Source organism: Asparagus officinalis, chromosome 6, assembly GCF_001876935.1.
Source record: "Asparagus officinalis chromosome 6, Aspof.V1, whole genome shotgun sequence".
NCBI classification, from domain to species: domain Eukaryota; kingdom Viridiplantae; phylum Streptophyta; class Magnoliopsida; order Asparagales; family Asparagaceae; genus Asparagus; species Asparagus officinalis.
In genome coordinates, this window is record NC_033799.1 from 40359132 (window position 1) to 40374479 (window position 15348).

Here is a 15348-nt window from a genome sequence, read left to right on the forward strand (position 1 = left end):
TCGTAATCTTCGAGAAGTCCTGAATGAACTTCCTATAATATCCAGCTAAGCCCAAAAAGCTGCGAATCTCTGACACCGTCTTCGGTGGTTCCCAATCAAGAACTGCCGTGACCTTAGCCGGGTCCACTGCTATACCCTCTCGACTGATAACATGGCCAAGAAATCTGACTTCTGAAAGCCAAAACTCGCACTTGCTGAACTTAGCATACAGCTGATGCTCCTGAAGAGTCCTCAACGCTATCCGTAGTTGCTCCTCGTGATCTGCCTCCGATCTCGAGTAAATAAGAATATCATCGATGAAAACGATCACAAACTGATCTAAGAAAGGACGGAAAACCCGGTTCATCAAGTCCATGAATACCGCGGGTGCTTTGGTCAACCCAAAAGGCATAACCAAGAACTCCAACCCAAATGGCATGACCAAGAACTCGAAAGAACCATATCGAGTAAGAAAGGCGGTCTTGGGAATATCAATCTCCCTAACCCGTAACTGATGATAGCCAGAACAAAGATCAATCTTCGAGAAATATTGCGCTCCCTGCAACTGGTCAAACAAGTCATCAATCCTAGGTAGTGGGTACCTATTCCGGATAGTGACCTTGTTCAACTCTCTATAATCTATGCTTAATCTCATACTACCGTCCTTCTTCTTCACGAAGAGGACCGGCGCGCCCCACGGAGAATGACTCCGGCGAATAAAACCCTAAGCTAACAACTCGTCCAACTGGGTCTGAAGCTCCATCATCTCAGCTGGTGCCATACGCGATAGGGTGCGTGGGATATCGGGGCTGTGCCTGGCTGCAACTCAATACAGAACTCAACCTCTCACACAGGAGGTAATCTAGGTATGTCCTGAAAGACATCCTGATACTCTGAGACAACTCTAGTCTCCAATAACTCAGCACCATGATCCCGTCGCATCACCTCCTCGATGTACGCCAGAAATGACTCCGCAAATCGGTTGCCCTGGGAGGTTGCTACAATCATCTTGGACCCATCGGACACTCGCAAATTGACCGTCTATTGCAAAGCAGTCAATACTATCATGGTAGGAAGATAACCAATCCGTACCAAAAATTTAACGTAGACAACACGATCAACTCGATGTCTAACTCAGGCTCATCTAGTTTGATGACACATCTCCTACAGATGGAAAGGACACCCCCCTAGAGGGGTAGGCACTAATAATGGAGAATCTAAGGAATGCCACAAACTGACACCCATCAACAAAGGTACGAAGGATAAGAGATATACGAATTTTATAAATCAAACTAGATCCGAACTGAAAATGAAATCACAAATAAAGCTCCGCTCGTACCCTGATCATGCGGTACAGCTAAATAGACTTTGCTGGATAGTGCAAATCTGGCTTGCTGGCCCCTAAATCTTCGGATTAACAAGTAGTACTTCTATTTCCTCACTGCTGGCTGAAATTACGACTCTGAGATTGCCGACTGCGACCTTTATCATGCTAGCTTCCTGCTATGAACTGCTACAAGTCTTTTGCTATTTGTTCGACCTTGTTGTGATTGTAACATGTTTCTCCGAATCTCTGCACTACTCCTGCGCTCTCTAATCACATTGTGCTCCTTTCTTATCTTGTCCTTGTTGCTCTAAGTCGACATTCAATAAATTTTCACATACTCCTTCCCTTATAGGTTGCAAATGAAATTGGTGTGCCTTAAAACTTTGGTACTCTTATTGTCTGATATCTTTCTTATTCTTTCAGAGCTAAACATCCTGCTCTACGGCTCTATAAACAGCTGATTGTGGTGGCGGTGCCTTCATAAGTATTGCTTCTTTACTTTCACGACAGGTACAACCGATGATGCAACTCCTGAAAGTGGTACTGCTGACGGAAACAGATACACTTCTTTCTCCTCGAGTGTTGTAAGATCTTGTTGCTAATGGTGCCATAAAGTCGATCAAATATTGTGGAGCCTACTGCGGCTCGATTCTGCATGCCCAGTTCTCCAGGTACGAGTTTTACCTTGACCACATCCTTGTTTCGATATTTATAATATCAAAAGGAGAGCTTAATTATCACAGTAAGCGAGATAATATATATATATATATATATATAACGTATCACAATACGAATTCATAACACATAGTATTCACGCAAACACCTTCAATCAACATAAAATAGTTGTCATAAAAAAAAATTTATCAATTTTTGAGATATACGTATATATAATCCTCACTCATACTATGAAATCCTTACAGACTCTATACATGAATCCTAAGAAACTATATTCTAGCTCTACGACTCGACATAGGATGATCCTAAGGATACTGGAACTAGAGCTCTGATACCAATTATGATGCCCCTGGGTTCACACAAGTCTGCAGTCCCAGGTGAAACCAAGAATGTCAAACCTGCCATGCACCACACCATGCAATAACATGTTTCACCATCACAATTAACATCTATCTAGTAGAGTCAACAACAGGTGTAGGTACAAAAGCAAGTAAAAGATAATGCAAGAAATAACTGATGAAATAATAGTGATCACATTAATATCTCATCATCCAACATATAGAAATATATAGTCAATGTCTGAATAGATAAACTAGAATACTCAACAAGTCTCAAATATAAATATCCGACAAGAGGAAATAAGGCACACAGCTTTTACAACTTCTAGAATAAGACTCTCAAATGTCTAAACAAAAGTCTACTGTGGAGCTCCAAAAGAAAAATATAACTAAATAGACAGCTGAAGCTAAAGTGCATCGCCATTAACCTGCGACTCTCTGGGCTCCTGGCTCGTTTCCTGAAAGGGGGAGGGACAACGAGCGTCAAAGCGCTAGCGAGCAACATCACAACCAACCCCAAGGGAATAGGGCTCGTTGTATAAAAAATACAGATAATACATAATAGATCTAAAATCATTGATCTTACTAAAGAGGATTTTAGTATTTAGAAATTTACAACACGAGCATAGGTATGTCGAGAGAAATAATCCAAACAAGGAAACCCTCATGTATATACCTTGTATCTCAAATTGTAAATCCCTAAACACCAAACCCGATGTTCTAGTACAGGAATAATAATAAAAGAAATACAACTAATCTCAGAGCATAAGTACAGTGCCATGTCATAGCCTACATGAATATCATGTTATTACTTACATGAATATCATTTCATAATCTACATAAGTGTCATGTCATAAACTCCTGTGAGAAAGTCATATACAGTGTTAAGAAATATGTCCGATATAGGAACTAGATACTGTGGTTTCCAAACACACGGAATAAGTGGCAAATGTCCAACACGAGGACTGAAATGGATTATAGTCCAACACGAGGACTTCTATGGATTATAGTCCAACACAAGGACTGTGCAATAGTGAAAAGTATATGCGGAAAGATATACATAATCTAAACCCGCACGCATCTCGGTGTACATGTCTAAACTTGTGTCAAAAGTCAACCCACATGTACAAATAAATCATTAACATGGTGAACTAATGTCAGGTCATCGAGGCGACCCCGAAAAGCAACTCAAACAGGTCAAGAATCTGTAAAACATCTCATCAGTCGACTGATGTGTCGACTGATGATGTCAGTCGACTCATATGTCGACCGATAAGCTCAGGCAGCACAGCCTCAGCTCACCAGTCGACTGATCTGTCGACTGAGGAGCTGAGAAAACACAATCAACCCGTCAGTCGACTAATCAGTCGACTGAAAACTAAAATTTTAGCCCGTCGGTCGACTAATTAGTCGACCGATGGACTGCAGAAACTCTGCACAGGTTGTTATTCACCCAAAAATTTATCTAAACTCATCCCCATCAATCCCAAGCATGAAAAATACTGATATTAACATGTATGAACTAAACTGAAACATAACTTTCAAATACAAATACATAAACAAAACCCTAAACATGTGTATTTATGTTTTAAAACATTTTTAAAACAAAACTCATGTTAAATCTCTTATAAAAACATTTCAGATCTAGATCTTCGATTCACAAAACGTTGGTGGGTTTTTAACATTCTGAAATAACATATCTTCCCATTATATGCTATAAAAATCAATCCTTTGTACAAAAATTACATTTTTGGCTCATCAAAACTCATAAAAACCATTTGAAAACGTTTAGAAAATAGGACAAGGTTGGGCGAGATGTTACTCGCCTCTGGGGTGATGAACAACTCCTAGATCTGAGAGAGAGTGGTTCCCCTTCGCTGCAACATGAAGATTTTAACGAAAATCCTCCAAGTTCTTGCCCAAATCACCAAGAACAAAACTAGGGTTTGAGCTAGGGGAGAGGGGGCTAGGGTTTTCTCAGATCTGAAGATGAAAGGGGTGATTTCGGGTGAAGAAGAATATATATGAACAGCTAAACCCGACCCAAACCCGAACCAAATCAAAACAGACCCGAAACCTGAAAAACTGAAAATCAGCGTATCAGTCGACTGATCGGTCGACTGATCGGGTAAATTCCAGTTTTTGTGTATGTTTTGCTTATTTGCAAAACCATCGCACAAAACTCTACACCTATAGTCTCATATCATCTCAAATAACTTGTTTTCATGTACATCAATGACCTCAAGCTATTTATCATAACAGAATTATTTATTACTAATAACTCACATATAAACATTATAATATTACGGGGTTCTACATTCTTCCCCCCTTAGAAGAATTTCGTCCTCAAAATTCGGAAACCATACGCATCTCACAACATGAACTTCCAGATAAACATATAGAGATATTTATACTTAACGATCTAAAATGGTAATATTCCCGCTCAAACCCTAATCTAGTGGAACTAGTACATCGGGTGAAAAATCCAAATAAGGAACCCCCCATATATATACCATGTGTTCTGAAAGATTAAGAATTAAGCGTGAATATTCCCATTCTAGTGTTAAATGAAAATATAACCAAAGATATAAACATCATACAAGATACACATCATAAAAATTTTAATTTACCTGTTCAAACAGGTGTGGGTAGTCGCGACGCATATCCTCATCGCGTTCCCAAGAAATCTCCTCAATGCCTCCTCGGTTCCACTGAACTTTCACCAAGGGAATTACCTTGTTCTAAGTCTCTTGTCCTCTCTGGCAAGAATACGAACCGGAATCTCAACTGTAGTCAAATCCTCCTGAAGCTCAATCTCGGGTGCATCCAATACTCGCCGCTGCTCCTCATCATGTAAGTGTTTCTTGAGCATAGAAACATGAAACACATTGTGTATACTAGACATCGATGCTGGAAGATCTAGTCTGTATGACACAACTCTAATGCGCTCCAAAATCTGGAATGGTCCAATATATCTCAGCGCAAGCTTCCCCCGTCGTCCGAATCACTACACGCCCTTCATAGGCGATACCTTCAACATAACTGAATCCCCAACCTGAAACTCCAAGGGTCTTCGCCTCTTATCTGTATAGCTCTTCTGCCGACTCTGAACGGCTAGAATCCGCTCCCTGATCAATGCTACCTTCTCGGTAGTCTGCCTCACCAGCTCCGGTCCAAGCATCAAGCTATCCTCTGGCTCTGCCCAACATATCAGTGATCTACATGGTCTCCCGTACAATTCCTCATACGGAGCCATACCGATTGTCGCTTGATAACTGTTGTTATAAGCGAACTCTATCAATGGAATGTGATCCTCCCAGCTGCCTTGAAAGTCAATGACACAAGCCCGCAACATGTCCTCCAACACCTGATTTACTCTCTCTGCCTGACCATCCGTCTGTGGGTGGAAAACACTGCTGAATGATAGTCTGCTGCCAAAAGAGTCCTGAAAACTCCTCCAAAAGTGCGAAGTGAACACCGAACCTCGATCCGATACAATCGTGTCTGGAACTCCATGAAGTCGAACTATCTCCCGGATAAATATCCTCGCATATTCCTCAGCGGTATAGGTAGTCCTCACTGGAATGAAATGTGCCACTTCGTCAACCGGTTCACAATCACCCTAACTGAATCATTCCCCTTCTTCGACTTTGGCAACCCTACAATGAAGTTCATAGAAATGTCTGCCCACTTTCACTCTGGAATGGGTAAAGGTTGAAGTGTTCCTACCGGTCTCTGATATTCTGCCTTCACCTGCTGAAAGGTAAAACACTTAGCCACATACTCTGAAATCTCCCTTCGCATACCACTCCACCAAAAGTGTCTCTTCAGGTCCTTGTACATCTTAGTAGCCCCTGGATGTACTATATACCGAGTACGATGAGCTTCATCAAGTAACTCTCTCTTCAGCTCGGCACTGGCTGGCATGACTAGCCTGCCCTTCATCCGGAGACCTCTATCTGCTCCAATGATCCAGTCAGTCTTAGGCTCTTTGGAAATCTTCTCCTTTCGGATTTGAATCCAAGAGTCTCCCAACTGAGCTCTGACAACTCTGTCACTCCAAGATAGCTGCACTGACACAGCTCCCAAAAATACACTGATTCCTCCAATCTCGGGTCTAAAGTCAAACTGGCTAAGAGTGATAAGATCCCGATGTAATGAACACCTCAAAGCTGAAATCCGATGTCGACGCTTCCTGCTTAAGGCATCTGCTACAACGTTCGCCTTCCCCGGATGATACTGAATCGCGAACTCGTAGTCCTTGATAAACTCGACCCACCTCCTCTATCTCTGATTGAGTTCCTTCTGAGAAAAGAGGTATTTCAGACTCTGATGGTCTATGAACAACTCAAACTGCACTCCATATAAGTAGTGCCTCCATGACTTCAGTGCAAATACCACTGCTGCTAACTCCAAGTCATGAGTGGGATAGTTCTGCTCATGCACCCTAAACTGCCGTGAGATATAAGCTACTACCCTCTGAGTCTGCATCAATACGCCTCCTAAGCCTGCTAATGATGCATCTGTATATACGATGAATGTCCTGTCGCTGCTCGGAATAGTCAAAACCGGCGCTGTAGTCACCTTAGCCTTCAAAATATCGAAGGCCTTCTGGCACTCCATGCTCCATATGAACTGTACACCCTTCTTCGTAAGGTGTGTAATCGGCGTCACAATCTTCGAGAAGACCTGAATGAACTTCCTGTAATATCTAGCTAAACCCAAAAAGCTGTGAATCTCTGTCACCGTCTTTAGTGGCTTCCAATCAAGAACTGCCGTGACCTTAGCCAGGTCCACTGCTATGCCCTCTCTACTAATGACGTGGCCAAGAAATCTGACTTCTGAAAGCCAAAATTCGCACTTGCTGAACTTAGCATACAGCTGATGCTCCTGAAGAGTCCTCAACGCTATCCGTAGATGCTAAATAAGAATATCATCAATGAAAACGATCACAAACTGATCTAAGAAGGGACGGAAAACCTGGTTCATCAAGTCCATGAATACCGTGGGTGCATTGGTCAACCCAAATGGCATGACCAAGAACTCAAAAGATCCATATCTAGTAAGAAAGATGGTCTTGGGAATATCCATCTCCCGAACCCACAACTGATGATAGCCAGAACAAAGATCAATCTTCGAGAAATACTGCGCTCTCTGCAACTGGTCAAACAAGTCATCAATCCTAGGTAGTGGGTACCTATTCCGGATAGTGACCTTGTTCAACTCTCTATAATCTATGCTTAATCTCATACTACCGTCCTTCTTCTTCACGAAGAGGACCGGCGCGCCCCACGGAGAATGACTCCGGCGAATAACCCTGAGCTAACAACTCGTCCAACTGGGTCTGAAGCTCCATCATCTCAGCTGGTGCCATACGATAGGGTACGCGGGATATCGGGGCTGTGCCTGGCTGCAACTCAATACAGAACTCTACCTCTCTCACTGGAGGTAATCCAGGTATGTCCTAAAAGACATCCTGATACTCTGAGATAACTCTAGTCTCCAATAACTCAGCACCATGATCCCGTCGCATCACCTCCTCGATGTACGCCAGAAATGACCCAATAACTCAGCACCATGATCCCGTCGCATCACCTCCTCGATGTACGCCAGAAATGACTCCGCAAATCGGTTGCCCTGGGAGGTTGCTACAATCATCTATCACCTCCTCGATGTACGCCAGAAATGACTCCGCAAATCGGTTGCCCTGGGAGGTTGCTACAATCATCTCGGACCCATCGGACGCTCGCAAATTGACCGTCTATGCAAAGCAGTCAATACTATCATGGTAGGAAGATAACCAATCCGTACTAAAAATTTAACATAGACAACACGATCAACTCGATGTCTAACTCAGGCTCATCTAGTTTGATGACACATCTCCTACAGATGGAAAGGACACCCCCTAGAGGGGTAGGCACTGACAATGGAAAATCTAAGGAATGCCACAAACTGACACCCATCAACAAAGGTACGAAGGATAAGAGATATACGAATTTTATAAATCAAACTAGATCCGAACTGAAAATGAAATCACGAATAAAGCTCCGCTCGTACCCTGATCATGCGGTACAGCTAAATAGACTTTGCTGGATAGTGCAAATCTGGCTTGCTGGCCCCAAAATCTTTGGATTAACAAGTAGTACTTCTATTTCCTCACTGCTGGCCGAAATTACGACTCTGAGATTGCCGACTGCGACCTTTATCATGCTAGCTTCCTGCTATGAACTGCTACAAGTCTTTTGCTATTTGTTCGACCTTGTTGTGATTGTAACATGTTTCTTCGAATCTCTGCACTACTCCTGCGCTCTCTAATCACATTGTGCTCCTTTCTTATCTTGTCCTTGTTGCTGGGATAAAATCATTCTCCCGTTGTTAGGTTTCTCTAGATTTCCGCAATGGTTCTCTTGCCATTGTCATTGTCACTATTCTGGATTTTGATTTCTTCCTTCACTATGGGTATATCTCCCTGCTTCACTTAGACTAGCGCTAATTGTTTGATGAAGAAATAACCTAAATTCTCCCAAATAGGTGATAATTGCTGTCTCGTCAAAAATCTGGATGTTGTTGCTATCCTCCAGCGATGGTCCTCAATGCTTAATATATATTTGACTTCTGCTTGGTTCCTAGCCGATGTTCAAGAAACTTTCATATACTCTTTTCCTTATAGGTTGCAATTGAAACTGGTGTGCCTTGAAATTTTGGTGCTCATACTGTCTGATATTTTTCTTATCCTTTCAGAGTTAAATCTCCTGCTCTGCGGCTCTATCAACAACTGATTGTGGTGGTGGTGTACTCATTGGTATTTCATCTTTACTTCCACGACAGGTACAACCGGTGGTGAATCTCTTGAAAGTGGTGTTGCTGACGGAAACGGATACACTTCTTGCTCCTCGATTGTTGTAAGATCTTGCTGCTAACAGCGCCATGAAGTCGATCAAATACAGTGGAGCCTGCTATGGCTCGGCTCTGCATGCCCAGCTCTCCAGGTACGAGTTTTACCTCGACCACTATATATATATATATATATATAACGTATCACAATACGAATTCATAACACATAGTATTCACACAAACACCTTCAATCAACATAAAATAGTTGTCATAAAAAAATTTCTTAATTTTTGAGATATACGTATATATCGTCCTCATTCATACTAGGAAATCCTTACGGACTCTATACATGAATCCTAAGAAACTCTATCCTAGCTCCACTACTCGACACAGGATGATCTTAAGGATACTGGAACTAGAGCTCTGATACCAACTATGACGCCCCTGGGTTCACACAAGGCTACAGTCTCAGGTGAAACCAAGAATGTCAAACTTGCCATGCACCACACCGTGCAATAACATGTTTCCCCATCACAATTAACATCTATCTAGTAGAGTCAACAATAGGTGTAGGTACAAAAGCAGTAAAAGATAATGCAAGAAATAACTGATGAAATAATAGTGATCACATTAATATCTCATCATCCAACATACAGAAATATATAGTCAATGTCTGAATAGATAAACTGGAATACTCAACAAGTCTCAAATACAAATATCCGACAAGAGGAAATAAGGCACACAGCCTTTACAACTTCTAGAATAAGACTCTCAAATGTCTAAACAAAAGTCTACTGTGGAGCTCCAAAAGAAAAAAATAACTAAATAGACAGCTGAAGCTAAAGTGCATCGCCATCAACCTGCGACTCTCCGGGCTCCTGGCTCGTAACCTGAAAGGGGGAGGGACAACGAGCGTCAAAACGCTAGCGAGCAACATCACAACCAACCCTAAGGGAACATGGCTCGTTGTATAAAAAAATACAGATAATACATAATAGATCTAAAATCATTGATCTTACTAAAGAGGATTTTAGTATTAGAAATTTACAACACGAGCATAGGTACGTCGAGCGAAATAATCCAAATAAGGAAACCCTCATGTATATACCTTGTATCTCAAATTGTAAATCCCTAAATACTAAACCCGAGATCTAATACAAGAAACAATAAAGGAAACGAATGCAAACCCATCTCTACCGATAAGTGTAATCGCGTCATGGCCACAATAAGTGTCATGTCTGAAAACGATTAAGTGTCCAACACGGAGACTATATATATATATATATCATATGAATGTCCAGCACGAGGACTAAATTGGAATAAGTGGCAAATGTCCAACACGAGGACTGAAATGGATTATAGTCCAACACGAGGACTTCTATGGATTATAGTCCAACACAAGGACTGTGCAACAGTGAAAAGTATATGCGGAAAGATATACATAATCTAAACCCGCACGTATCTCGGTGTACATGTCTAAACTTGTGTCAAAAGTCAACCCACATATACAGATAAATCATTAACATGGTGAACTAATGTCAGGTCATCGAGGCGACCCCGAAAAGCAACTCAAACAGATCAAGAATCTGTAAAACATCTCATCAGTCGACTGATGTGTCGACTGATGATGTCAGTCGACTCATATGTCGACCGATAAGCTCAGGCAGCACAGCCTCAGCTCACTAGTCGACTGATCTGTCGACTGAGGAGCTGAGAAAACACAATCAACCCGTCAGTCGACTGATCAGTCGACTGAAAACTAAAATTTTAGCCCGTCGATCGACTAATCAGTCGACCGATGGACTGCAGAAACTCTGCACATGTTGTTATTCACCCAAAAATTTATCTAAACTCATCCCCATCAATCCCAAGCATGAAAAATACTGATATTAACATGTATGAACTAAACTGAAACATAACTTTCATATACAAATACATAAACAAAACCCTAAACATGTGTATTTATGTTTTAAAACATTTTTAAAACAAAACTCATGTTAAATCTCTTATAAAAACATTTTAGATCTAGATCTTCGATTCACAAAACGTTGGTGGGTTTTTAACATTCTGAAATAAGATATCTTCCCATTATATGCTATAAAAATCAATCCTTTGTACAAAAATTACATTTTTGGCTCATCAAAACTCATAAAAACCATTTGAAAACGTTTAGAAAATAGGACAAGGTTGGGCGAGATGTTACTCGCCTCTGGGGTGATGAACAACTCCTGGATCTGAGAGAGAGTGGTTCCCCTTCGCTGCAACGTGAAGATTTCGACGAAAATCCTCCAAGTTCTTCCCCAAATCACCAAGAACAAAACTAGGGTTTGAGATAGGGGAGAGGGGGCTAGGGTTTTCTCAGATTTGAAGATGAGAGGGGTGATTTTGGGTGAAGGAGAATATATATGAACAGCTAAATCCGAACCAAATCAAAATAGACCCGAAACTTAAAAAACTGAAAATCAGCGTATCAGTCGACTGATCGGTCGACTGATACAGTCAGTCGACTGATCGGTCGACTGATCTGGCAAATTCCAGTTTTTGTGTATGTTTTGCTTATTTGCAAAATCATCGCACAAAACTCTACACCCATACTCTCATATCATCTCAAATAACTTGTTTTCATGTACATCAATGACCTCAAGGTATTTATCATAAAAGAATTATTTATTACTAATAACTCACATATAAACATTATAAATATTACGGGGTTCTACAGAGAGAGAGAGAGGAAAAATTAGGGTTATTTAAAAATAATTAAAAATAATAATAATTACGTATTAATTTAAATAATTATGGGAAAATATTCTACAAAATAAAACGTACTAGTTGTACTAATACAACAGTTAATACGTAACAGTAGAAATAATACAACAAATTATACAATTAAACGAGAATAATTAGAAAAAATATAATTACTTATATTTAAAATCAAATAATTATGGGATAATTATCTACATAATAAAACATACCAGTTATACTAATACGATAGATAATATGCAATAGAAGAAATAATACAACATATTATACAAAATAATACATGATAATAATACAACGTATTATACGAAATAATATGTATTAATAATAATAATACAACATATTATTTAAAATGATACGTAATAGTATCGATAACACAACGGATAAATTCTAAAAATTTTTACTATACTAAATAAATTTATAAATATCAAAATCATTTAAATAAATATAAAACTTAGACTTTTAATTCATAGAAATTTCTAAAAAAGGGGGAAAAGTACAAATACTCTTTTAAAAATAATAATTAAATATTTTAAAATATCTAAAAAAATATTTAACTAGTATCTAAAGTTCACAGTCATTACATTCTATCCTCCTTAAAACAAAATCCGCCCTCAGAATTACAATAAGATATGCACGATATCATATAGTAATATGTAAAGAAAAAAATAATATATATAATAGCTGATAATAGAAAGTAAAAAGCATATCAATAATGGACGTAGATAAAAGACTTGAAAATATTTACAACAATCATGTAATTATGTATTCATAACATTTGCACAACGAACACAATATTAAAATATACCAGTAACTATTATATCATTATACCTATTAGAATAACCAAATATGATATAAAAACTATAAACTCAATATACATAAAGAATAAACATAATACGACATATGAACTGCCATGTATTAATATCCAAAACAATAATCAAATATGGACATATAACTTGATAAATTAACTAATAAACAATGTAACCCAAATAACACAAATAAACTAATAAATTAATAAAACTAAAGGTAACATAAAAACACATACAAGTAAAACATATAACTTGATAAATAACCAAACAATAACGATAACAAAACGCGTACATGAAAGGTAAAATGTGACCAAAATTATGTGGTAACACACACAACAATCATGTATAAGTAATATGTACACTACGTAGGATTAATAAAATAAACGCAGCACAAAATAAAAACAACTACACCGTAACGTGACTACTAACAAAAATTGTAGCAAAAACATAATAAATACTAAATCACAATAAGTATGACAATACACAAATGAAAACATAAGAAGAGCATAATTCCGTATAATAAAAACATCGATATATTTTAGATAAACATGGTTACACAGTTGATACTAGAAATACTGAATGACTATAAATCAATAAAAATAACATCATAAATATAATAATCTACGTGAATACACTATAATGAAAAGAGAATAGTAATTATAAAAGAATGACACTATAATGAAAAGAGAATAGTAATTATAAAAGAATGAAAAAGTAAAACACAACACAAGTAACAAAAACAATGAATAGAGAATGAACAACAAACAATGACACAATAAAAGACATAAATATCTAAAAATACCATAAAATAAATAATAAAAAAATAACATGCGCATACAATGTATATTGTTACAATGACAAAACAATACATATCGAAAACGAAGCAAACAAATAACAAATGTGTAAATACACTATAAACAACCCATGAGTAAATGCTATACAAACCCACAAACACATATTGGAATTACCTCTTATATTATTTATAAAAAGATAATAATTAATGTAACAAAATAACTATATAATTAGTAACTCAACTCTAAACTTAGCAATATAAATAATGCTTGAATATCAAAATAGAAATACATCGCTCTTAGAAATAACGAAATTAATTCGAACATACTACAACAATCTAACAAGAAAAAACTGACTAATAAAAACTATATACTAAAAATATAAGGGATAAGAATATAGTGCATATGTAGAATATTAAAATCATGAATCTATTAAAGTATATCACAAAATATGAACACATACAATGATATATGATATGACAGAAAAGCATACACATACACAATATAGATATGCAAAAGTATATTTTAAATACAAGAAAATAATTTGAATATCAGATATGCTATGTAATGTATATGTGGAGTCTATAGCAATGCAAAACACTTAATGATATGATTTGAACAATTGAAAATATATAAGTAATGATATATTTGTTTTGAAAAACATACAATATAACATTGTGTGTGATACATAAAATAATATAATAAATAATGCAAAAAATTATACAATCAACAATATATAAGTCAAATCAAAGAAAACATAGTTGTAAAAATAATAACACATAAAATAACGACCGGTATGATGAAAGAGAAGTTATACAAGGAGAGTGTAGTCGTGAAGCGATGAAAGAAGAACAGTAGGAAGCTCAGGAGTCAAAGAGTGATAAGATATGGATGAAACAAAACTATCAAGAAAGTAGGATAAAGGCTCAAGAATAGTCTCACGGATGAAATATGATATGCATCTAAGTTATCCATTATATTCTCACCGGTAGGAACTCGGGACCATAACCTACATGGGCCATCAAAAAAACCTGTCACGCCCCGCTTTCCAAAATACCCGGGAATCGGAACATGAACAAGCATGCGACGTATTAGACTAAGGAGAATAAAAATAAATATTTCTCCTCAACCTAATACGCTAAGCGTTAGGAAATAAATACAATGCGAAGGCACATGTCCCCGATCACAGATAGCAAGAATATAATGAACAACACAGAATAAAACAATACATATCACAAATGAATATCATCCAAGATCCACATGCCCTTACACAAAATTGAACAATGAATACTAGAGAATATAAAATACATCGTCCAACAAAAATAGAAAGGAAATACTACAAAAATAAACTAAGACCATCAACTAATAAAAGAAAAATTAGGCTTCGACTTCTTCTTCTCGGTCTACAAAGCACTATTGTGGAGGATCCTCTGGCTCATAGCGATCTCCCAGCTGGACCTGTTCTTCCTCTAAGTCTGACGTACACCAGAGAAAACATGTGTACGTCAACGTGCATGGCACACGACAAGATCCCACAAAAAAATAAAGCGAACGAAAACTCAAGCGGAAAACAATACCATAACAGAAATGATAAAAGGACATGCAACTGGAAATCCAATAAAATCAACATGCGAAAACACTACTAAAACATGATAAACATAAAGCTAACTGCATACGGTAACCGGGTCGAAAATCAACATGCGAAAACACTACTAAAACATGATAAACATAAAGCTAACTGCATACGGTAACCGGGTCGAATACTAGCCATCCTAAACTCACTGGTCTCATGATAAACATAAAGCTAACTGCATACGGTAACCGGGTCGAATACTAGC